Below are 26,525 nucleotides of genomic sequence, written 5' to 3' on the forward strand. Positions count from 1 at the left end.
ATTAACGTGTATGTTGTAACTGTAGCAATACCCCTAAAGGGGCCGCTGGTTTGAATTTGGGCCTGCTGTTACCTCACCAAATTCACCTTAGGGGTCCTCCATGAAGAGTTATTCACAAATGTCTGCACCAACACTTAGGCCTTGTACACACGGTCGGTCCAAACCGATGAAAACGGACTGAAGTTCAGTTTCATCGGTCCAAACCGACTGTGTGTGGGCCCCATCGGTCCGTTATCCTTCGGTCGCAAAATTTAGAACTTGCTTTAAAATTCGACCGATGGACGCCAAACCGATCGGTCAAAACCGATGGTTAGTACACAAAAGCATCGGTTCCAAACCCGCGCATGCTCAGAATCAAGTCGACGCATGCTTGGAAGCACTGAACTTCATTTATTTCTGCACGTCGTTGTTTTTTACGTCAGCGCGTTGGACTCGATCGGTTTTTGAACTGATGGTGTGTAGGCACATCAGACCATCAGTCTGCTTCAGCGGTGATCTGATTAAACTGAACTTCAGTCCGTTTTCATCAGTTTGGACTGATCGTGTGTACAGGGTTTTAGTCTCTTTTTCTTCCAAGGTTTATTGAACAAACTCAGACAGAGGGATGGAGGGTTAGGGGAGATTCAGGTACCTTGCTTTGCTCACGGGTACATTCTTGAATCCAGAGGACAAACCATTTTCACACTGGATTCAGCAACCACCGGATAGGCCCTTTTCACTGACCTAGCAGCCAGTGCGAAGCTCATTTAAAGTCCCTGCCACAGACTTGATGAGTGCCATCGAGTCGTTGCACAGTCCTCTGCCACAGGACCATGTAACCACACACACACACTTTGCCAAAGTTCCAAAGACACAGCTACACAGTACCAGGATCTTTCAGCCAGCCAGATTCCTCCAATTGAATCCCCAATTGTTTCCCAATTGTTCGGCTTCTTGCCGCAGGTAAGAAACTCCTGGGCCTACTCTCAGTAGTGGAGTCTCGGGCCAGCAGGCCCCGAGGCTGAAGAACTGCTAACACATCCCTGAGGCCAGGAGGGCCATCAGGTCCAGAACAGAAGAACCTGCCAGAACAGTGTCTGTTCCTTAAGTACCCTCTCCCAGAATGCACAGCGGCGGGGACTACGCCCACTGGGCTGCTTCTGGGCAAAGAATACTCAATACTCCCAGCCCGCTGCATTTCCAACCTTGACCCGTGGTGACAGCGCCACCCACAGTCAAGTGGAAAATGTGCAACGCAGCTGAACTGGAACAGAAACCAATAATTTGACATAATCATTCCAAGTTAATCTACAGCTCAGATAACTTAAATTTACAAATAGTGCCTACCCAACAGGAGCAGGGCGCTACATAACCATAGAACTTCTGTAAATTGAAAAAGTTAAAAATCCTCAACCATAACTTTTACCTACCTGTAATTATATGCCTAGATTAATATTTTCATAGCATTTGCTCTTTAATACTAAATTGCTCCCTAATCCTTCTGTCACCACTATTCCACCTCCAGAAATCTGCCTATCTTATTTTTATTATCATCTCCACCTTCATTAACCTCTTCTGCAGCAGCTTCTACATTTACTTGTACCTGCTCCTCGAAGTCAGGTACCGCTCAGGGAATTGTCTAATGCTCAGAGAATTATGTAGCATATGTCTAGTGTTATGTTAACAGCCCAGGATAAACACTGCGCACTTGTCAGAAACAATATACTAAGTATGGCGATTACATGCAGGGTATTATATATGACAAATGATCTCAATATTATAGGTGTCTTATTTCATCAACCTTTGAAGAATAGAGGTATTCCAGAAATAACTGACACAGATTTCCTACTAAGACTTTGCTTCAGTTCTTAAAGAATGCAAAAGTAGTCTGTCTAAAGTTGTAGTTTAACCAACCATGGACTAGTAACCTGATACGGATCTCCTACTATTACATTCTACTGTATGCCTGGGAAGAAAAAGAAAACATATTCAGTACATCTCTAAAATATGTTCTCATGTCTCCATATTTTATCCATTTAAAAATGCTGCATGTTCAGATAGATACCAATTGATCCTGCCAGGGATTCAAAAAGCTTCTATGTGTAGCACAGACCCTAAACTGGGCTGGCTGTTTTATCCCAGGTTCAATTCCCTGTGAGGCACACCTCAGCTCACAGTCTTGCAACTCAAGAAACAGGCAGTGCATGTCTTTTTGTAGTTTGATGCTGATTGAAATTGTGTAAGGTGAGGGGGTGAGCCTTGGAATACTCCAAATTTGGCACACAGGGTAATGGAGGACACCTGACTGTGACTGTCTCTTAGAGTGGAACATCTCTGTAGACCTGAGATAATTGAACTACAGCTCAAGGGACTTCAAGGCAGGAGAAAAAAATCCCTAAGCCAACAAATCTGAAGCAGTCTCCCAAAAGTCAGCTAAGACAGTTTCTGGGATCTTTTCATTCTTGTACTCACTGTGCCCTGGGTACTTAAATGCGTTCCTGCAGTACTAGTCAGCTTCTGTACTGTTTGCCTCCAGGTCAGATCCTCTGTGGACTTCCTGCAAAGTGGTCTCAGAAACTTTGGGAGTAGGGCCCCAGTTCTGCCTCACCTGGGACCCAGATGGCCTATTCGTCTCTTCAACCCTCTGATCCGGACCCAGCCTATTTATACACACCTCAGCCCCCTACTGGTCATTCTTCCTGCCAGGGATTGGCTAAAGCTGTATGAATATGAAAGTGTGGGTCTGCCTTTTTCACCCACTAAATTTTGAAACCTACCAGAAATCAGGAAAAAAGCAGTCAAGCCTGCAACCAGCAGACTCCAGAACAGCCAAAAACAATCACATTTCACTTTACTAGCTACAGAGGGGCCCAAAAACAAAAAGTCTCTCAAAATAAAAAAATGGGGCTTATATGGAAGGGGGTGTTAAAAATAGCATGGAGGGTGAACACGGTGCTGAGGAACATGTACCGATACATAATTTGTGGAGCCGGAAGAAGTGATTTTTTATCACGGATATTTACATTGTACAAAGGATACAAGTTTTAGGATTGGCAGCAAGTGAATTTGACAGGTGTCATTACCATATTTTTTTTTTGGGGGGGGGGACTTTAAAGAAGCTGGCAATGAATGTAATTTTCTAGCAATTAAAATTCATAAATTTAATCATTTTAAAAGTTCCTAATTGTAAATCCATTCTTAATCACATCATCCAGCGATGCAGATCTATGGCAATCATGATACCCGATGTCCAGCTAGACTGCCATTGAGACACATCCTATTCGACTGCTTGTCAACCATCAAATAGAAAGTTCACAGGATGACAGCTTATATACAAGGGGGCAGGATCTCCTGGTGATGCCATTGATCATATATGGTCAATGATATCACTGGGATCCCGCCGTTTTGCTTACATAGCCTGGGATTTCTAGTCATGTACATCTATGGGGCTTGTAATGTCACTGATTTTTAAGGACTCAGCAGTGCCTGCACTCTCTGGTATACTTAACAACCATTGAAATCACCAGCCCCATTCACTTACATGGCCAGGGATCCCCAAGCATGTAAGGAAATTGAGCCGTGTTGTCACTGGTTTTGAAGGACTTGCGGTGCCTACATTGCAATTTGCCGGAAACCTTAACAACCAATGACAGCAGAAAGCTGTGGGTCCTGTGTGTCCTGTACGTCCAGGACGTGACTGCGAGAGAAGCCGAGCCTGCCCGACTATACAAGAGTGTACTGTGCTCGGTACTGTATATGCCGGCGCAGTAATTCAAACTCAGTGCGGGAAGCAGGTATCGGCGTATATCACGCACCCATATAAAAAAAAAAAAACATTTATAAAAAAAAAAAAAAAAGGGGTAGTTTCCATCCAGGGCCCTGGGGAAAAAAAATAAACATTTATATATATAAAAAAAAAGGGGGGTTTGCCACATGGGGCCCTGGGGACCTCTGAGCCCTTTAATAAAAAAAATATATATATATATATAAAAAAAGAACTAAAAAGAAAAAAAAAGAAATAAAATATAATTTTTTTAAATTTTTTTTTAAAAAAAGAGGGGGGTTGCCATCCGGGGCCCTGGGGACCTCTGGGCCCCTTACAGGTGTACTGCCTGTACCCCCTTGATGGCGGCCCTGGTTATAAGTTGCACTGAAGTTGCCTTGCAAAGTCACGCTGTAAGTCGGGTTGCCCCTGTGTGAACTGGCTCTTACAGATATGTATTAAATATGCTTTTCTTGTTTTTGCCCAAACATCCCCTTAGGGCAACACATGATTCATTAGTCAAAACCTGTAACTTGTTAGCCCCAAGTGACTTTCAGTTATTTTTTTGGAGTTACCAGTAAACTCTCAATGGGTGTCATTTACCTGTTCAAGTGAGCATCTGCTTCATTTGCCATAAAAGCTTTCCGTAAGCATTAGGTCAGCTTGAGGTTGCTGGATTATGCTAATTCATTAAATATTTAAAACATCTTTTTTATAGTACTGCTAGCTATTACACTATAAATGTAACGCATGAGCTGATAAGGGTTGGGGACCTCTGTAAAACCAACAGGCAGTTTTTTATTCTTTCACACGTGACAGAAATACGTTTTGTTATTTGCAGTTTTTTAAATACACTTTAAAAAAAATTCTCACAATCTGCTAATTGTATTTTGGCAAAAGCATACTGTATGGCTTACCTAAGGCAGATATGGTAACCAGAACCAAACATGAATTTCGGAGCGAGGAGCAAAAGTTTACTGAAGAATGACAGCAAGGTCAGGGCAGGCAAAGTTCAAGTGATGTCAAGACAAGCAAAAAAGGCAGCAATGGTGAATCAGCTAAATAGCAAAGAGATGAACTGTATGGTGGGTAACTTTAAATCGGAAGAATTTACCCTAAGGCCCCTTTCACATTAAGGAGTTTTTCAGGCGGTACAGCACTAAAAATAGCGCTGCTATACCGCCTGAAAAACTCTCGTCCAGCTACCTCAATGTGAAAGCCGGAGGGCTTTCACACTGAGGCGATGCGCTGGCGGGAGACAAAAAAATCTCCTGTCAGCAGCATCTTTGGAGCGGTGAGAGGAGGGGCGTGTATACCGCTCCTTCACCGCTCCTTCCCATTGAAAACAATGGGAAACCGTGGCAATACCGCCCGCAATGCGCCTCTATAGAGGCGCATTCCGGGCGGTATTAACCCTTTATCGGCCGCTAGCGGGGGTTAATTCCGCACCGCTAGTGGCCGATTCCCACGGCAATCTCGGTGGTATAGCGCCGCTATTTTTAGCGGCGATATACCGCCACCGCGGCTACAGGTCCAATATGAAAGTGGCCTTACAAAGAATAATCAAGCATAATCAACCACACTCCCCCAGAGGAGAATAGTACATCTAAAGCCCTGTACACACGACTGGAATTTCCGATGGAAAAAGTCTGACTGACTTTTTTCATCGGAAATTCCGACCGTGTGTATGCCCCATCAGACTTTTTTCTGAGGAATTCCATCAGAGTTTAGATAGAGAACATGTTCTCTTTTTCTCCGATGGAAGTCCGTTGGAATTCCGATGTGAGTTTGGCCTGGCAAAAGCCTGATCGTGTGTACGTGGCATTAGAATATAAATGGAATGCTGGTGTATGTGAACACAGAGGGTGAATTTTGAATGCGGGAGGACCTAAATGGAGCAGCAAGAATCAGAGAGTGAACCAAGAAGCAAACAAAAAGAACTTGACACCCAAATGTCCTGCAAGTCAGTTGACCAAGATGCAGATGGCCATTGACTATTTGGTTGGATGAACATTCCACACGTAACTCAGTGACATTCAACTGATGCTGAATTTCCTATTTTTACCACAAGTCTTCTAAAACTGTTCATCGCCCAGCACCTTCTACCTACTTGTCATGTCTGTGGGAAGCTAAAGGTGTCAAGTAAATAAAGGCTGGTGTAGAGAGTGTTTAGTTAAAATAAACTTTTCTGCCACTGTTACCGTTTTGCAAACCTTTAATGGTGATAGCTTTGCAGTACTTCCCGGAAAACTGCCAGGTAGACAACACATTGTAGCACTATATCTGTACTTACAAACTGAAGTGATAATGATGCTCATTTTTCAACTGTGTTAGTGACAGATAATACTCTACTTTAGAGTTTTCCCAGTGAATATAATGTCACTGTTCAGATATCTTGAGAATACTACAGATTTCTGGGTAGAAAAAAAAATAGAGAAGTTAGGTCTGTGCCTTGCATTGCAGTAAATATACCAAGAGACTTAATAAACTTTCGTAAACCTAGCTTGGGAAATAAATTCATTATTTAGTCACAGAGTCATTACAGAACATTAGAGTTGCTTTGCAGCTACACCATTGTGAGCCGTCATGTTCGATAAGTGCTGACAGAGCGACCTGTCATTAGCTGTGAAGGTAAGGCTAACATGTTTCATCAGTTCATACCGTCTTGCTATCACCTGCAAATTGTCAGCATCTGTTAAGAGCGCTCTAACATTTTATAAAAAGCATACATTTCTAAATTCTATTTTCACTCTTTTGTTCATTTTTCTTCATGCAAGACAATGAAAAATTAAACTTTGTAAATAGACTTTATCGCCTTTTATTGAAGACAAGCGAATCAATCTGCATTCAACCCTGAACAGTCAGATTTGCAGATACCTAATTATCCATACAATTTGTCTGATCCTCCAAGTGGACTGATCAGCTCCAACTTGTAACCTGAAGTGAACTTTACAAAATCTTAAACCTATTTACCTATTAGCAGGATGTGACTACCTGTATTAACCAGAAGACCTCCTCTTTGCAGGTCCATGATTTTGTTTTATAGTTGGGTGGTTGAGGTATCTTTCCTTGACTTTATGCTCTGCTACTACCATTGCACTGTCCTTTAATACCACCTCCAAAGATATTGGGCCAAATCCTCAAAAGGGATACGCAGGCGGAACTGCTGTTCAGCCTGCGTATCCCTGTGCCTATCTTTGGAACTGATCCTCAGAATCAGTTTTCCAAAGATAGGCAGAAGAGACTTACACTGTCGGATCTTAGGATGCAGTACCGCATCCGCCGCTGGGGGCATTTCGAGTCGAAATGCCGCTTTGCGTATGCAAATGAGGACTTAGGCAGATCCACAAAGCTTTTTAGCTTTGTGTTTTCTGCGTAAGTTACGTTTTGCATGCGTAAAATTAGGGATGCTTTTACAAGGTGTAAACTAGTAACACCTTGTAAAAACAGACCTTTTTTTCGATCGCCGCGTTTTTTTTTAAATTTCAAATTTTATTTTTCGCCGCGTAACTTTTTTTTTTCCCGACGCAACTTTATTGTCCCGTCGCAATCCACAAAGCCCGACGTAACGTAATTTTGCGCGCTGCCCGTCGGGAAAAATGACGTCACACGCATGCGCAGAACGTCCGGCGCGGGAGCGCGCCTCATTTAAATTGTCATAGCCCCCTGGATGAGAAGACCGCCTTGCGACGGAGGCACTTAAGTTACACAGCCGAAAATTTCTAGGTAAGTGCTTTGTGGATCGGGCACTTAGGTAGAAATTTTCCACCAGTGTAACTTAACTGCTAAAAGTTAAGTTAGGCAGGTTTTTTGAGGATTTGCCCCAGTAAGACTAGTAAGGGTACTCCAAGCCTCCAAGTGGACTGATCAGCTACTTGCACCTTGAAGCAAACCATACTCTATGGTACCTGGATTCCTTGCAAATCTCATCGTCTATCAGTTTTACTTCAGACTTTAGGGGGCTGGATTGTGGCCAGTGGGAGTAGAACATATCACAGATTTAGTGGGAATAAACAATGCTTCAAGTTTGAGTGCCCCACAATTGGTAATATTGGGAGAAATCATGCCCGATCATTGTTGTCAGTGGGAGGAATAGTGCCCCACCGTTGGCATCATTGGGAGGAATAGTGTCACATCACTGATATCAATGGGAGGAAAGGCACTCTATTGGTGGTGTCAATGGGAGGATAAGTGCCCCATTATTAGTGTCAGTGGCAGGAAGTATGCCCCAATGTTGGTGTTAGTTGGAGGAATAGTGCCTTTTAGTTGGTGGAATAGAGCCCCGGGAAGAGGTGTAGTGGGGGGTGTTGGGCTACCAAGCGGCCACATCTGGCTCATGAGCCACAGTTGGAGTTGTCTGCTTTAGAAGAATACTTTGTATGGTGGATGGTAATGGTACCCAAATTGTGCCTCCAAAAACAGTAAGGTGTGTGCTGAACAGCTAAACCCTGCCATTGCAAGTTATATTTAGCATTATATTTCTCTCATTTAATTTGAGAAGAGTACATACTATCTAATATAATATTTCTGTACTTGTATTGTCTTTGACCTGTAGAGAAGTTCATCTCCTTAATTCTGCTGTAATGTCACTTCTACTGTCACCTTATTGTCTGTGGTTGGTGCCTAGGGAAGAGGAAGACGGGGAAAAACCACTGCAGTGAATGACAGAAGGTAAGTTACAGCCTGAAAGCCTGAATGAAACAGATTATACACAAATACCTTTTAATAACTTTATGGAATTTTTTTTTTCATGCTTTCATTTAGCAAAAGCATCACCAAAAATTTAAATATTAAGGGGTAAATTCAGAGAGAAGATATGACGGCGTATCTCCAGATACGCCGTCGTATCTCTGAGTGTGCGGGGTCGTATCTATGCGCCTGATTCATAGAATCAGTTACGCATAGATTTCCCTAAGATCCGACCGGTGTAATTGTCTTACACCGTCCTATCTTAGGCTGCATATTTACGCTGGCCGCTAGGTGGCGCTTCCGTATATTTAGGCGCGGAATATGCAAATGAGCTAGATACACTGATTCAGAAACGTACATCCGGCCGGCGCATTTTTTTACGTTGTTTACGTTAGGCTTTTTTCGGCGTATAGTTACCCCTGCTATATGAGGCGTATCCTATGTTAAGTATGGCCGCCGTTCCCGAGTAGAGTTTTGAAAATTTTACGTTGTTTGCGTAAGTCGCTCGCGAATAGGGCTGGACAAAATTTACGTTCACGTCGAAAGCAATGACGCTTTGCGGCGGAATTTCGAGCATGCGCACTGGGAGTTTTTTACAAACGGCGCATGCGCCGTTTGTAAAAAACATCAAATACATGGGGTCACAGTTAATATACATAAAACACGCCCACATCATCCACATTTGAATTAGGCGGGCTTACGCCGACACAGATACGTTACGCCGCCGTAACTAAGGGCGCAAGTTGTTTCTGTTTGTTTCTGAACTTGCGCCCTAAATTACGGCGGCATAACGTATCTTAGATACGTTACGCCGGGCAGATAGATAGACCATTCTATCTGAATCTAGCCCTTAATCTCTTTATTCAACATGGTCAACAACAAGCTCATAAAAACTCTTCTTCCCCTCACTCTGTTTTCTACTACATTGAAGCTCCCTTCTTGTCATTTTAATAGCAACATTTCCTACTCATTACCTTTTTCTTATGCCCCTTTCACACTGGGGCATCAGCTGCGTTAGCGGCGCTTTACCGTCGTATTTGTGGGGGTATTCGGCCACTAGCAGAACGCTTTTAACCCCCTCTAGTGGCCAAAAAAAGGTTAAAACCACCCGCAAAGCTCCACTGCAGCAGCGATTTGCCCGCGGTATAGCCGCGGTGCCCATTAATTTCAATGGGTAGGAGTGGTGGGGGAGCGATGAAGGAGCGGTATACACACCGCTACTTCACCGCTTCAAAGATGCTGCTAACAGGACTTTTTTTTACCGTCCAGCTAGCGCACCACTCCAGTGTGAAAGCCCTTGGAGCTTTCACATTGGAAAAACAGCAGAAGCTCTTTCAAGGCGATTTGCATGCGCTATTTTTTGCATTATAGCGCCTGCAAAGCGCCTCGGTGTGAAAGGGGTCCTAAATCTTTTCCCAAGACCAGTGATATCTCTGGTGGCAGTGATTGTGGATGGTCCTTCATCCTGGAGAATGTGCACTCAAGTCATGACATGTGAGTGCTGTGCTATCCAAGAGTATTGTGAGCCCTAGGCCAACTTGATGACACTCTTATGGTGATCTGGGGTCACTAAAAGTGGATTGGATGATGCTTGGCATCAGGATCAGCACTGGATCAGGCAGTGACAAGTCTTTAGGGAACAATATTGTAAAAAGGGTAAATATGTCAGAGCTGTTTTTTTTTTTTAAACTCTCTGGGCCAAATAATTTATTCAGTTTTTAACAAACATGGTGTTGGGCTCTAACATGGTATTAAACCCAAAAACAAAAATGTACAAAATTGCAGCTCACCAATTTTTAGATGTGATGGCTGCATTTGTTTACTTTTTTAGTCTTCTTTTTACAACTTACTTTAACAGACCAAACTGTCCAGCAAAAGTGGCAGTTAGAGTGTTGAGACAAACAATTTAACACTAGCAGGAATGTCTACAATGATCAGCTTGTTTTCATTTATGTAAAACCTTTATCCCAAAAGTTAAAAGTGGTTTGTTTTAACTGCTTAAAAGGTGTTACCTGGAGTTTGGCTTTAATATGTTAGTCAAGTCCATATAAATCTGCTAGTACATCTAAAGCTTAGTACACACAATCAGTTTTTTTTACGTTCAACCCCCAAAAAAACAGAAGAGAATGTTAGTACAGCGATCTCTCTTGCTAGTTATTGTGTTCTGACAGGGGGACAGTCCCTGCCAGAACACACCTGCCAGCACTCTCAGCCAATGGATCAGAATGCCGATGGGCAGACCTTTTTTGGTTATGCCCCTTCTGCAGAAGCCAGACTTATGGCTGGCTTCTGTCAGACCAGCTGCAATACAAACAGGCCGAATGATGGCTGGTTTCTATTGAACCGGCCAATATTGCCTGGTATTTGGCCTCTGTGTATGGGACTTAACACTACCCTCTCCCCAGACTGACAATGCTGCTGTCCATAGGTGTCTGTTATACTACTTCATTCAGAATGTGGACATTCTAAGGCAGGAAGTGTGTTACTGGCTGGATCACAATTTGAAATAAAGGAAAAAAAAGAAAACTAATGCAGCAGCCACATCTAACGATTGGTAAGCTGCAATAAATCACTTTTTTCTACCACTTTTAGGGGCCTTTCACACGGAGCGGATCAGTAATGATCCGCTCCGTGTGTCTGATCCGCTCCGTGTGTCTGGAAGCTGACAGTGCGGTCCCTGCACACTGTGCAGGGACTGCCCTGTGTTTCCTCCGCTCTCCCCTATGGGGGATCGGACGAACACGGACTGTATGTAAGAAAAATAGGATTTCTTCCGTCCGCAAATGCGGATCTTTGCGGAGGCGGACAAATTACGGGTGTCAGCGGATGTTCATCCGCTGACACCCGTAATCACATAGGGACCCATGTATGTCCTGTTTTCATCCGCAAACGGACGGATGAAAATGCGGACATACGGTCCGTACGTGTAAAAGGGCCCTAAGAGCTTGTTTACACCTGCGTTGCTCTTTACACCTGCAATGGATCAACTTTTAAAGACCAATAGAGGCTTTTTGACAACCAAGCGTTTTTTTTTTTTTATGGGCATACCATACCACATCTACAAGCCTAGCATTTGGCTTGAGGTTGTAGCGTAACCCCATTCACTTAAATGGGTCACATTCGACAGCTGTACTGCTCTCCAACTGCAAAAGAGGGAATGCCTTTAGTAGTGCCACGAAGCAAAGCATGTGTACAACCTGTATGCCTTGCAGCTTTGGGGAGGGGGGGGCAGTGAACAGTCTAATTTTACTCCAACCCAACCTCAAATCTTAGGATAAAATATAGCTTTTTTAGTTATTTTTTGAAATGCATGCAAAATAGTAAATATAATAAACTTTTGTTAATCTTGTTTGTAGTTAATAATTATCCAAATAACAGGGGCAGCATCTTGATCAGTGTTTCTCAAACTGTGTGCTGCGGGAGAATTGCAGGTGTGCCTTGGGAAGCGTCGGGAGGGGGGCTGACTCGGGCTATAGCCCTAAGTGGGCCCCTTCAAAAAGCATAGAGCTCGTTTTCCATTATTAGCCCAGAGTCCAGGGTTGTAGGCCGATCCTCTGCTGGCCTCTACTGCGGCTGCCGCACTGGTTGCTAGGATTGGCTGCCCCCTGGTGTCTAGCAACCAGTGACGTCACAACGTTGCAAGGAGGGAGCGAGGCGAGGTCCCAGCATTCAGAGCAGAAGTGAATTTAAATTCCTCCTCCACTGCTCCATGCGTAGTGACTCAATTTTGTCTCCAGGTCCACCCACTTCCTCCCACCTCTCTCCATCTGCTCCAGCGCCGCACAGCTGAGAGCCTGAACCTGAGGGAAGGGAGCACGATCACTGCGCGTCTGAGAGAAGAGCCTGTCCAGTGTCCGCCTGCACTGGAACCTGCCTGAGGTGAGGCGGCCTGTGATGTGTGAGATAAGATTTCAGAAAGTGCTGATGGGAATAGAATGACATTTTAGGCTATGACTGGCTGTGATTTGATTTTCAGATTTTCTGTATGTATATGTACAGTACTGACCCAGGTATCAGGGGTATTCTATGGATGGAAAGGGGGTTGGGGGGGGCTCAGTACACCTGGATGCCAAGGTGTGAGCATACCTCATCAGTACACATAAGTAAAAAAATAAGTTCTTCACTGCAAAATTTGTTAAATCTTTTCAGGTGTGGCATGAACAAATTTTTATCTTTTTGGTGCGCCGCAAGACAAAAAAGTTTGGGAAACACTGCTCTGGATAATGGGTAGCCATAAAGCATGTCCAAAGTGCGGCCCGAGGGCCAATTGCGGCCCGCATTCCGCTTTCAAATGGCCCGCCTAGTAATTTGGACATATATATCTTTTGTGGCCCCCAACAAATCTCCAAATGCCAGGGCCAAAAAAGATATATATTCTGGCTGCCTCGGAGGGGGCGGGACGAGTGCAGTACATAAAGTAGAATTTACTTTTTATGCGGAGGCCTCTGTAATAGGAAGTCCCGTCTCCTGCAATGCCATTGGGCGACTGTTCTGTCCATCATACAAGGCGAGACTTAAAGAGGCCGCCAAGAAAACATTAGTTTCTCCTGTATGTAATCTGTTGGCGCCCGTTCCGCGTCCCCTCCGAGGCTGCAGATGGGCATTAATCAGGCTGCATTCATGGCAATGGGGGGTGCTGCATTCATGGCAATGGGGGGTGCTGCATTCATGGCAATAGGGGTGCTGCATTCATGGCAATTGTGATGCTGCAGATGGGCACTGATCCTTAATTTTGGTTCACAGTTCTTTATTTAAAATGTATTTTTTTTCCTGAAACTTCCCTCTTAAAGTGAAGGTGCGTGTTAGGCCTCGTACACACGACAGAGTTTCTCGGCAGAATTTGGCGAGAAACTCGGTCAGAGCCGGATTCTGCCGAGAAACTCTGTCGTGTGTACACTTTCGGCCCGATGGAGCCGCCGAGGAACTCGTCGAGAAAATAGAGAACATGTTCTCTATTTTCTCATTGTTCTATGGGAGCTCTCGGCCCGCCGAGCTCCTCGGCGGCTTCAGGGCTGAACTCGCCGAGGAACTCGACGTGTTTGGCACGTCGAGTTCCTCGGCCGTGTGTACGAGGCCTTATACGCCTATAAATGCAGTATATACAAATAACAAGCCCAAGCTCATCTCTTCACCACACACAGCCACACAGGCAAGAGAATTCTTGTTGGGCCGTGAATTAGTGCTCGAACACACTTAGACCAAACTTTAAAGGTTTAAAGAATGTCCGGCAAAATGTTCGGCCCTCGCGCATGTTCACTTCATCAAATCTGGCCCTCTTCGAAAAAAGTTTGGAGGCCGCTGCCATAAAGTATGTGGTCTAGACTGCCTAGGCTAGGAGCTGGGATCAGCAGTGTCCCATTCATGTCATGAAATGTGATTAGGTAACGCTGACATGTGCCCTTATCAATGTGCCATGGGAAGTTTGATAGGTCCGCTTTAATGTAGTTCATGTGGATGACACTATGGCTTTTTGACAGAAATATAATTCACTTCCCTCTGAAGCATAACAACCAATTTCAAATCTCTGCCGAGATGTTTGAAATTTTAAATGTTGTACACTGATTATAATGATAGAAGATGCCTAATATTGGCACATTGGGGGATAATCTCATAACTGTAAGCTCGCTCTGATGACGAGCAATCAAACAGTTTAGAAAACCTGTCTAAATTGCTCTCATACACCCTGAAAAGTTATTGCAGGAAATAGTGGCGGTTGACAGTTGCTTGCAGATGAAATCAGATTAAGGGGAACGCAGTGGCCATTTTTTTTCTCTGCATATAGTTACTTCTATGTGTTCTGATTTACGTAGCAGTAAACTTGTAAAAACAGTGGTGGTAGAAGAAAACAGAATCAAAAAGCCCAACAAATAAGTTACAGATTGAACTTAGATTTATAGTCAAAAGTCAATTAAACCTAATAAAATGAAAGCCATTTAGTCTTATGTCAGAGATATTTGTCCGTTGTGGCACATAATTGTGCTGATTGTGTCTCGTCTCTCTTTCTTGATTAGCAAAGCATAAAGACTGATGATCTGTTATGCTGTAGGTGTTTGATTTTTCAGATTCGGAATGTTCAAACAGATAATGTCATTGTGCTGAATGAGAACTGAATGTTACCATGTCTCATGCTGCGTTTTCTCAGCATGGCTAATGTGGGAGGATTGTTTTAATATTTATTACAATGACTTCATCTCTCGCTGGGTCTGCGGCAACATTTTTGCTCGACAAATCACCAGATAGTCTTGAAACTTGTTCATTATAGTGCACTGGGTAAAGTAACAGCAGCCAACAGAGAGTTTTTTTTTTTTTTTTTTCTAATCAAAGTGCTCTGACAGCAGATTTGGATAGGCTTTAAAACTGAAATTACAAATAATAAAAGATTTTAAAAAAGAGTGAGAAAAAAAATACATTTAGGACCCATTCAGATGCATCCATTGTAGTTTGTTGTAGTAATGCAAAGCACTGCAACACACATCGGGTCGCTATTCATTTTTTATGGTGCATATGCGTTGCACTGCACCACAATACCCAGTAATGTACTACCATGTGTTGTGGTGTGTTTCATCATGAAAATGGTGCATGTCTGATTTTTGCTTTGTTTTGGGGCATTGGCAGCCCATGGAAATTAATGGGCTGCCTTAAAGGGGTTGTAAAGGTACATTTTTTTTTTCCTAAATAGCTTCCTTTACCTTAGTGCCGTCCTCCTTCACTTACCTCATTCCTCAATTTTGCTATTCAATGTTCTTATTTCTTCTGAGAAACCCTCACTTCCTGTTCTTCTGTCTGTAACTCCACACAGTAATTTAAGGCTTTCTCCCCAGTGTGGAGTGTCGTGCTCGCCCTCTCCCTTGGATTACAGGAGAGTCAGGACGCCTACTAACACACAGCTCCTTTCTCTATCTGCAACGTAGGGAGCGTCCTGACTCTCCTGTAGTCCAAGGATGGGGGCGAGCATGACACTCCACACCAGGGAGAAAGCCTTGCATTACTGTGTGGAGTTACAGACAGAAGAGCAGGAAGTGAGGATTTCTCAGAAGCAATAAGGACATTTAAAAGCAAAATTGAAGGATGAGGTAAGTGAAGGAGGACTTAACATCTGATATAACGTGTAAATAAACCTTTGTTCATCTTGCAGATACAAGTGGTTGCGCAGCTGAACATGGGCAAAACAACAAGTTTCATATGCAAAATGAACAATTTAATATCGACTGAAAATTTCCAGTTCAACCCATAGCCTTTCCTCACTGTCATTATTGTGCTATAGTTTAAAAAAGTACATATTGGACAAGAACATAGTTATTATCACGTTGCTGGATAATCAGTGTTACTTACCCTACCTTGTAGGTGGTACACCACAAATGTCTTGATATACTGTATGTTGCTTATCTACTTGTGGGAGGATATGTCCTCTCTAATAGCAAATTCCAGTAGGACGTTTATTGACTTAACCTGTGGCTTGACCCCAGCCAATACATTTGGGAAAGTTGATGTCATTTTTTCAATGCAGACTGAAAATGGACAGACTTTTGAAGGTAAGCCTAATTTATACACATATGCTATCTGCAATGCACAAACAATAATTGACAAGACTAGGAAGCTTATCAATGAAATCCATAGCAGACCATTTCTCAGGAGCATGAGAAATGCTTTCCTGAAATGCTGCATGCACCATATTTTAGTACGTAATTGACCAGCACATTCATCACAGAACTAGCAATTATACAATTGTCTAATGTGGCCATCAATGTTAAAAAAAAGACTAACCCTTAGATGGTACTTAACCCCAGACAGGCTCAGATTCAAAGGCCACCAGTCCAACCTATGTTGGAGGCAATGTGGGGGAAAATGAAACCTTACACTATGGTGCTGTACAAAACTCACATATTCTGGTCATCTTTTTTTCACTTAATCTCCACCATTACTCAAACATACATTCATCCATATCCTGACCTAGCTCTATTAAACTTAGACAAAGAAACAATACCTCCATATTTAAGTACACAATCACCTATATCCTCCTGGCAGCAAGGCTGTGCATCACCAGAAAATGGAAATCGACTTCACCCCCAACGCTCTTGGAGGTCCTGGAATTAACACAACTACACTACAAATTCGAACACATCATGGCTGCTAGCATGGGAAAGCTTACACAGATAGATGAAATGTGGAAGCCTTGGTGTTCGTGGAAAACCAACAACCCTTACAACCCTGACCAAGACAATCCAAACTGTTCTAGTTTCCTCCTGTTTAATGTTTATATTTGCTTATACCGAATACATACGCTATAGCATACCACCAAGATATTATATATAAGACTAATGCCCTGTACACACGATCGATCAATCCGATGAAAACGGTCTGATGGATTTTTCCATCAGTTATCCGATGAAGCTGACTGATGGTCAGTCGTGCCTACACACCATTGGTTAAAAAAACAATCGTGTCAGAACGCGGTCACGTAAACCACGTACGACAGCACTATAAAGGGGAAGTTCAAATCCAATGGCGCCACCCTTGGGGCTGCTTTAGCTGATTTTGTGTTAGTAAAAGACGATTCACGCTTTTCTGTCTGTTACAGCGTGATGAATGTGCTATCTCCATAACGAACACTAGTCCCCTAATTTAGTCTGAGCATGCGTGGATTTTTAACCGATGGACATGCCTATCGGTTAGGTATCCATCAGATATTTTTAAAACAACTTCCATTTTTTTTAACCGATGGATAAATAACCGATGGGGCTCACACATGATCGGTTTGGTCTGATGAAAACGGTCCATCAGTCTGTTCTCATCAGACAAACCGATCGTGTGTACGCGGCATTAGTTAAACTTGATAATTGAAACGCTTTTTTCACCCTACTTGAAAGGTGCTTCTGTGTAACCCAACTGATATACTTTCACCATAATCATTCACTTTTTTACCACTCAGAATTTTTAACACTTAATACCTTCACTTTTGTAAAACCAATAAAAATCTATTGAAATGAAAAAAAGAAAAAGAAAAAAAAAGAAGACTGAGCCTTTTAAAAATCTAGGTACTGTGCTAAAAAAGTGACTTATAGTCACTTTCCTGACCTGTAAACGCACAGATCCCAAGAATTAACCTTCTAAAGCAATATAAGATTGTGCTGCTCTAAATTACACTTTCCTAACAAACAGACTGGCTTTACGTTGACCACAAACTACCAAGTCCTGCTATCATGAAGCAGACAGTTCACTGTGAGCATCTAAGCTGTACTAAGCTGTATCCAAGACAAGCCTGTTGGTCCCTTTGTTTTCTTATTTAAGTTTTGTCAATACAAACCCGGTTTCAGTGATATCCAAACCAACGCACTCTTCCATTCCTTCAAACTCCAAGACAGAGAGACCATTATTCCTCTGGCTTGAATTCTGGCAGTGGCCTCCATCATGAAAACCAGGATTCCTCCTGTCAAAACCCTGGTGCAGTTGACTCACAAGACCAAGATTCTCCAACAGGTCCACAGCTGCAAATTGACAGGTCACCCAGGGTTTCATATGCCATTATCCTTACTGGCCCATCAGTATTGATGCCCAGGAGTGAATTAGCTGTCCATGAATTTAATCACTGATTTCCCAACCTCCAATGTCTTGCATAGTCAGTTGTTGTGGTTGACAAGTTTTCCAAAGTGGCACATTTTGTCTCCTCCTCAAACTTTTTCACATCTGCTGCAGCCCTGGCATCGACCTTCATTTTGAACATTTTTAGACTGCAAGTCATGGCTTCTCATACCATTTTGGACACAGGAATTTAGTTCACTTCCCAGTTTTAGAGAGTGCTTTGGAAAAATCCATGGACATCTCTTTGCAATTCTTGTTCACTTAACCCTCAAACAAATAGCTAAATGGATAACATAAACCAGTCTTTGGAACAATGCCTCTAATCTCTCATCTCAGTCCACTATGATTACTGGGTCCCTCTCTTACATTGGGTTGAGTTTGCCCATAATAAAGCTCATTTATTTCAGATCCAAAAAAATCACCATTCTTTGTAGTCTATGGCAAGCATCCCTGAGTACCAGCCCCTAACTCCCTAGCTGTTTGTGTGCCTGCCCTAGCCTCTATAAAGCCTCGTTCAACACATTTAGTCCCTGGTACAAAAGCACCTTCTCAATTCCATGTACAAACACATTAAATGTGCTGACCACCACCACAGCCTCATTATAAAAGTGATGGTGCGCACACAGATGTGCACAAGCACGTGCACTTTACAACATATGCGCAGGCATACTGGCAAATCCATGACCATTAGTGCCAAACAAGCTATTTAAACCTGGTCTGCACGGGATCGTTGCTAAATGGTTATCTTTGTTCCTGTGTTCCTGACCCAGAAACTTCTATTGACCTAGTTATTGACCCAGCTTCCACCTGACATGCTTTTGCATTACCCCTGTCTACTTATGTTTACCGACCTTGGCCTAAACAAGATTCTGCCCACTGACTTTGTACATCGCTGCCTGCATATTGCCAACCCCTGTTTGTTCCTGACTCCAATGCTGCCAGTGATTTGATGCCTTCTTGCTCAATTTTTACTAGACCTGGCCTTATGAATCGACTCTGCTTACAACTGAACCTGGCATATCCACAATGTACCACCAGTTGTACTCTTTCTCATCTGATATCTGCATTCCCCAAGTTCTACTCTTTAGTATCCACACCCTGGCACTTGTATTCTCTCATCACCCCTGCAGACCCTGTCTCAACGTCAAGGGGTGCCCTCGGAGGAATACTGTGCAAAATGCCAGTCTTATCATCTTGAGCTCTGTATACAGATACATGACAGAACCTACGTTGCATCCACAGTTGTATCCCACAACCACAGCCTCAGCCTCTGTGGCACCATCTCTGCACCTGCAGTTCCTGCTGCATCCACAGTTGGAACATCTGCTACATTCAAGGCATTCAACGCCCACTCAGATTCCACAGCACTCTATGTCCCTGCTGCATTTACAGTCTAAGCCACCGCTGCACCATCTCTGCACCCACAGCCTCACACCTGCTTCTAGCTACTGAGCACCTTATGGTAGCCTCTGTAAGAATCATTAGCAGAACACCAGCTACCTTTAAGATTCCACTCTCGGAGAAAACAGGTGCTAAATGGGGCCCCTACCGCTGTTGAACATCACAGTCACAGATGCATTACATGCAGATGCAGTCAGAAATAATGCATAGTACCCAAGCAGTCAGAAATAATGCACTTCAGCAGTTTCCTTCAGACTTTGAGGATCTGATCTTTTCCAGGTCAACCTAGCTGCCCACTTTAATGCAGGCACAATAATTACCTGCTTTTCTTCCAAAACTCAGCTGTCGGAGAGCCTAATGCCATGTACACACATTTTTCGGCATGTAAAAAACAACGGTTTTTAAAAATTTTATGTAAAATGATCATGTGTGGGCTTCACATCATTTTTCGGGCTCTGAAAAACGACAAAAAATAAAAATTCAAACATGCTGCATTTTTTAACGACGTTTTAAACAATGTCGTTTTTCGGGTTGTAAAAAATGATCGCGTGTGGGCTAAAACGACTTTAAAAACCCACGCATGCTCAGAAGCAAGTTATGAGACAGGCGCGCTCGTTCTGGTAAAACTACCGTTCGTAATGAAGTAAGCACATTCATCACGCTGTAACAGACAGAAAAACGCAAATCGTCTTTTACTAACACAAAATCAGCTAAAGCAGCCCCAAGGGTGGCGTCATCCGCATGGAACTTCCCCTTTATAGTGCTGCCATATGTGTTGTACGTCACCGCGCTTTTCTAGAGCATTTTTTTAAAACGATTGTGTGTGGGCAATGTCGTTTTAATGATGAAGTTGGAAAAAACGTTGTTTTTCTAGATGCTGAAAAAACTTTTTTTTACATTTTATGTTTTTTACATGCCGAAAAATGACCGTGTGTACGCGGCATCAGAGTGTTTTGGATCGATTCCACAGGCACAGGGACCAATTGTCCCAAGTCACCTACAGCCATCAAGGGAGGGTGCGCCCCTAAAATGGGAAGAGCCACAGGCCTATCACTAATAACTCCTACCAGCCCATACCATCTGGGACATTTTAGCACTTTTTAGCAGGATACAGAAGATGTGTTTTAACTTACCTTCAGCACCTGCTAAGAAGGAAGAGCCACAACCAAATGTAGGGGCTGAATATCAAAATCTTTACTGATGCAAAATAATTGAAATATTAACAAGGTTTTACATTCTTCTATAACAATAACAATGCTCCACTGGAGAAAACTAGTGCTCACGCGTTCTCTTATAACATTACTTTGCTCAGTATCTGGAGGAAGAGCAACTCGGCTCTATCCCCCTTGACCCAGGTGAAGAAACCCTGCTCCCTGAAGGGGAACCCAAGTCCAATTCACTTTTTTTTCCCCACTTGAAAAATAGTTCTCCCTCACATGATATATATTATTCTTTCCATGGATGCTGATTCACAAAGCATTCCCATAACAACAATTAAAGTGAAACCATTGGGTCCACCAATTGTTTTGTGACATTATCTTCATATTTAAAAACTGCCCCTATGAAACTTATACATACCTTTAGGCTGGGTTCACACTAGAACATGCAGCGGCTTATAGCAGGAGTCCGGTGCATCTCCATTCACTGTTTCAGGCCCGATTTCAGCCTGAATTTTGGGCTCAATTCGGACCTGAAATGGACCAAAATATACACAGGGCTCCTGTGCAATTTGCACTGGAGCCTCTGCGGAGAGGTGTGAACCAGCTTGACAGAGAGACGGTCACAATTACCTGCTATGCAAATTGGATGTGGTAAAACCTGCATCTAATTTGCATAGGTGTGAACCCAACCTAAATGTATTTAAAGGTTTTAATCACGACTGTACTTCATTCCTCAAAACTATACATATTCAAGTAGAAAAGAACTAAAGGCAAAACTTTTTATTTATTTTTTTCATTTTGGATAGAGTAAGGGAGGGTTATAACCCCTGTTTTTATTTGTCATCTGTGTCTCTTTGGGGAGCTTTCCTTTCACTTCTTGTCCTATAGCTAAAGTAGAAAGAAAGTGTAAATCGCTACTAACTGGTAACTATCTCTGGTTGTCACTAGGTTTACCAGAACTAGTGTCTACTTTTGAAGATCCTGACTCTATTTCCTCTAGTGATAACTAAAGATCTATATAGGGGAATCAGGACCTCCTTCCTCCTGCTGGTGATCCCTGTAGTGATAATTAAAGATTTATATAGAAGAATCAGGACCTCCTTTATCCTGCTGGTGATCACTCTAACAATTACTAATCCCTTTGTGGATAACCAGGGCTTTTTGGAGGGGGAAGGGGGGGGGGGGGGTGACACAATTCTGTCACCTCCAGCACTGAATGTATGTAATGGCAAAGGGGTGCTGCGGTTTGCTGGAGGGTCTACTGATGCTGGCTGCTGGGGGATCTATTGTTGCTGGTGGGGTGGCCTGTGGTTGCTGTGGAGGTTATTTGTTGTTAGTAGGTGATCTATTGTTGCTGGGGGAGGGGGTAAATTGTAGACATGTGTGGTTAGTTTTGTTCCAAATTAATACAAAAAATTATATTCTATTCCTTTATTTTCTATTCTATTTTATTCTTTTTGGAAATTGAAAAACTATTTGAATTTGAAAACTATTCGAATTTGAAAACTTTTCAAATTCAAAAACTTTTCAAATTCAAAAACTATTTGAAATTAATTAGAAAACGTTTTACTTTAAACTATTCGAAATTGATTAGAAAATGAATAAACAAAATGAATCCCAAAAACTAATTAAACAAATTTAACTAAACAAATTTATGTTAATAATGAATCTAAACAAATGTTTTTGTTCTGCACATGTCTAGTAAATTGTTGCTGGAAGTGATCTACTGTTGTGGAAGGGTACTATTGTTTCTGGAGAGTCTATTGATGCTGGCTGCTGGGAGATCTGTTTTTGTTACAGGGGGGGTCTATTGTTGCTGGGGCAATATTTTGCTGTAGGGGTCCTATATATCTGGGGGGGTCTATTGTTGCTGGGAGGAGGGTATAGTGTTGCTTTTTCCTAGGTGCAGACGTAGCTTAGGTGCATTATTTTGCATCTAGAAATGTTGCACTGCAGTTTTCACTTTGACCAATCTTCCAGCAATGATAAATCATGTTTCAGGTTACAAACACCTCCAGGGGTATTAACCCTATTGTAAACGTTTGTGTCATAGCAAACAGATACCTTACCCACAAAATATTTAATTATATCACTTACAAACATAAAAAAACTTACAAATAAAAAAAAAAAAGCAACAGCTAAGATAATATTTCCCCCAAACCAATATAGGGCCTTTATTCACCCTATTTATATAAAACAATGTTTATCTCTAGGAAGTAAAAGTAACGTTTGATCAATCTGAGATTCTGTTACATGTATTTGTTTCACCTGTTCAATGATGTGCTTATGAAAGAGGTAGAAATTTGTTTGTTGTACATTGTGATTTTTTATAAGTGATCCAATCTTTTCACACAGCCAGTGAACAGTTTCTGCATTCCAGCAGGCCGCCTATACCGATTTTCTGTTTCTTTCTGCTTCAGTGATTGTTAGGTCTTTCCAGTAATCCATCTGCTGTAGCTGCTGTTGGAACACAATCTCTGCTCCGCCTTCCTCTACATTTTCTTTTTTCAATGTAACTCAAACCATGTCATCCGGTCAACATGTCACTGCAAGTCATAGGAGCTGCCAAAGTCAAGACAGGTCAGCTGAGCTCTGTAAGGAAAAACAGTGGTTCAGAATTGAACAAAGACCAAACATGCTTTGTAAAGATAACTGTATACAATTTCAGCAGTTGCTTAACGTATTGAAATAGTGGGGTAGATTTACTAAAGGCAAATAGGCTGTTGACTTTGTAAGGGAAGTTTCTCATTGCAAGGGACTTGTCCCAGAGCTCGGTGAATGTGATGAAGTTTCAGTTTGCAAAGAATATTCAATCACGTGCAAGAAACAAAAGAAGAAGCTTGCTCATGATTTGGTGATGGAAGTCATCAGAGCTTCATCTCATCCACTAAGCTGTGGAGAAAATTTGATTGCAAAGAGCAACTTCCCTTATAAAGTGAGCAGACTATTTGCCTTTAGTAAATAAACCCCAATGAGTACTAAATGCAAATCAGGATGGGTCTAACACTATGGGCTAGATTCAGCAACAAGATACGGCGGTGTATCTCCAGATACGCCGCCGTAATTTCAAATCTGCGCCGTCGTATCTTTACGCCAATTCTCAAAGGCAGATACGTTTAAAAAAAAGGCTTCCTCCGCCGACGTAACTTGAATACGCCGGCGTATAATTGTGTGCAATTTTACGCTGGCCGCTAGGTGGCGCTTCCGTCGTTTTCGGCGTAGAATATGCAAATGACCTAGATACGCCGATTCACAAATTTACGTACGCCCGGCGCTATTTTTTTACGTTGTTTACGTTAGGCTTTTTCGACGTAAGGTTACTCCTGCTATTAGGAGGCGCACGCAATGTTAAGTACGGCCGTCCTTCCCGCGTCGAAATTTGAATTTTTTACGTCGTTTGCGTAAGTCGTTTGCGAATAGGGCTGGACGTAATTTACATTCACGTCGAAACCAATACGTCCTTGCGGCGTACTTTGAAGCAATGCACACTGGGATATGTACACGGACGGCGCATGCGCCGTTCGTAAAAAACGTCAATAACGTCGGGTCACCAAGAATTTACATAAAACACATCCCTGATCCGCATTTGAATTACACGCGCTTACGCCGGCCCCATTTACGCTACGCCGCCGTAACTTAGAAGGCAAGTGCTTTGTGAATACAGCACTTGCCTCTCTAACTTACGGCAGCATAGCGTAAATACGATACGCTACGCCTCCGTAACATTGCGTGTCCCTACCTGAATATAGCCCTATGGTTTTTCCTTTGCCCTGTTTCTGGGCATATTTCCAATTACACAAATGCAACAGCATGATAATTGTTAAAAGTAGCATTCTCCCCACTGTGTTTTCCTATTACCTCCAGTCTTGGTGACACTGTTTGATACAGACAGGAAATGATTGGACATCTCTCAGTAGGGACAGAGACAGGAACAACACTTTTTATTTAGTAGTGTCGGTTTTTTTATTTTTTTTATTGTCTGTTTGTTGTTTCCTTCATTTCCTTTATATATATATATATATATATATATATATATATATATATAGGCCGCGATTCAGATACATTGTCGTATCTTTGAGCGGGCGTAGCGCATCTCATATGCGCTACGCCGACATAACATTGAGAGGCAAGTACTGTATTCAGAAAACACTTGCTCCCAATGTTACGTCGGCGTAGCGTAAATGGGTCGGCGTAAGCCCGCGTAATTCAAAGTAGAAAGGCAGTGGGCGTGCTGTGTTGTAATGAAGTGTGACCCCATGTAAATGCATGGCTGATCGAACCGCGCATTCGCGCGCATGCTCAGAATCACGTCGAAAATACTCCCTAAGATACGTCGGCTCAATGCTTTCGACGTGAACGTAATTTACGCCCAGCCCCATTCACGTACGACTTACGCAAACGACGTAAAATACGACGCTGTTCCGATGTTTCCGACGTCCATACCTTAACAAGACTTACCCCTGCTTTATGAGGGGTAAACTTACGCCGGACGTAAGCCTTACGTAAACGGCATAGCTAAATCCGACGGGCGCAAGTACGTTCGTGAATCGGCATATCTAGGTCATTTGCATATTCAACGCGTAAATTTACGGAAATGCCCCTTGCGGCCAGCATAAATATGCACCCAAGATACGACGGCGTAAGGAGACTTACGTCAGTCGTATCTTGCAAAATTCAGGTGTATCTCAGTTCCTGAATAAGTGCATAGATACGACGGCGCGCATTTGGACTTACGACAGCGTATCTGGAGATACGCTGTCGTAAGTCCTTTCTGAATCCGGGCCATAATCTTTATATTCAGTTTTCAGATGTACAAAACATATATAAATGTGTGTGTGTGAGAGAGAGAGAGAGAGAGAGAGAGAGAGAGAGAGAGAGAGAGAAAAAAAAAGAAAAATTATCGAAATAATTATAATAATAGAACCCCCCCCCCAAAAAAAAAGGAGGGGTCATCATTTACAAATAGTTAAACATTAACAAGCTCTGTGAGCTCTACAGTGGCATAATGAGGATGACCAAAAATATTGGTAAAATAATAAAGGTTATCAGAAATATATATATATATATTAACTGTAGCTCATGCAACAGGAACTTGCTGTCTACACCGGACTCAACACTTAATTATTGACAACAACCAAAGGGTTGCTATCGGTGGAAGCATGATTTGCTCAGACCAATTGTTCAAATTGAGGATCAGCCAAGGCCAGTAAGGCAATATCCAAGCTAGAAGAGGCTGGGGCTGTGCCCGAGATGTGGTCTCTCCAGGATGCCCAAGTGTAGTCAAACCTTTTTCGATTGTCCTTACACGTGGCCAGCCACTCCTCTGCTGCCATGATCTCCCCTACCTTCGCAACCCATTCTCACTCGGTATTCATAGGCTTTTCCAGTACAGTGGTATAAGGCATTTAGCTACATTGAGAAGGTGGGGTAGAGCACTTTTCTTATAATGAGATACAGGCATGAGGGGACATGAAAAAGGAAGTGTATTGGGGAATCAGGGAGGACCATACCGAGACCATCAGAAACCTGTTTACTGACCAATGACCAAAAAGGTTGTAGCAGTGGGCAATCCCACCAAATGTGTAGGATTGTGCCCTTTTGTCCACACCCCCTCCAACAAAGCTCTGAAACCGTATGATAAATTCTGGCCAAAGTTGCTGATACCTGGTACCAGCGTGTGAGCAGTTTGTAATTGTTCTCTTGTGCCTTAGATTGCACTGAGCTAGAGTTTGTCAAATAATATTAATTATTTAGTTGTTAATTGGAGAACTCACACTGGACATCTTGTTCCCATTCTTTGATGAGTATGGCTTAGGGTTAGGCTTAGGAGCCTCAAGCAATTTATAGAGGGCAGAGATCATGTGAGGCAGAAGATCCTGATCAGCCCATAAGTTTCCCTAATTTCTTAATCAAATCTCAGATGAACTCTGCTAGACTGGAAAACAGCAATGAAA

This window comes from Rana temporaria, chromosome 4, assembly GCF_905171775.1.
Source record: "Rana temporaria chromosome 4, aRanTem1.1, whole genome shotgun sequence".
Taxonomy (NCBI): Eukaryota; Metazoa; Chordata; class Amphibia; order Anura; family Ranidae; genus Rana; species Rana temporaria.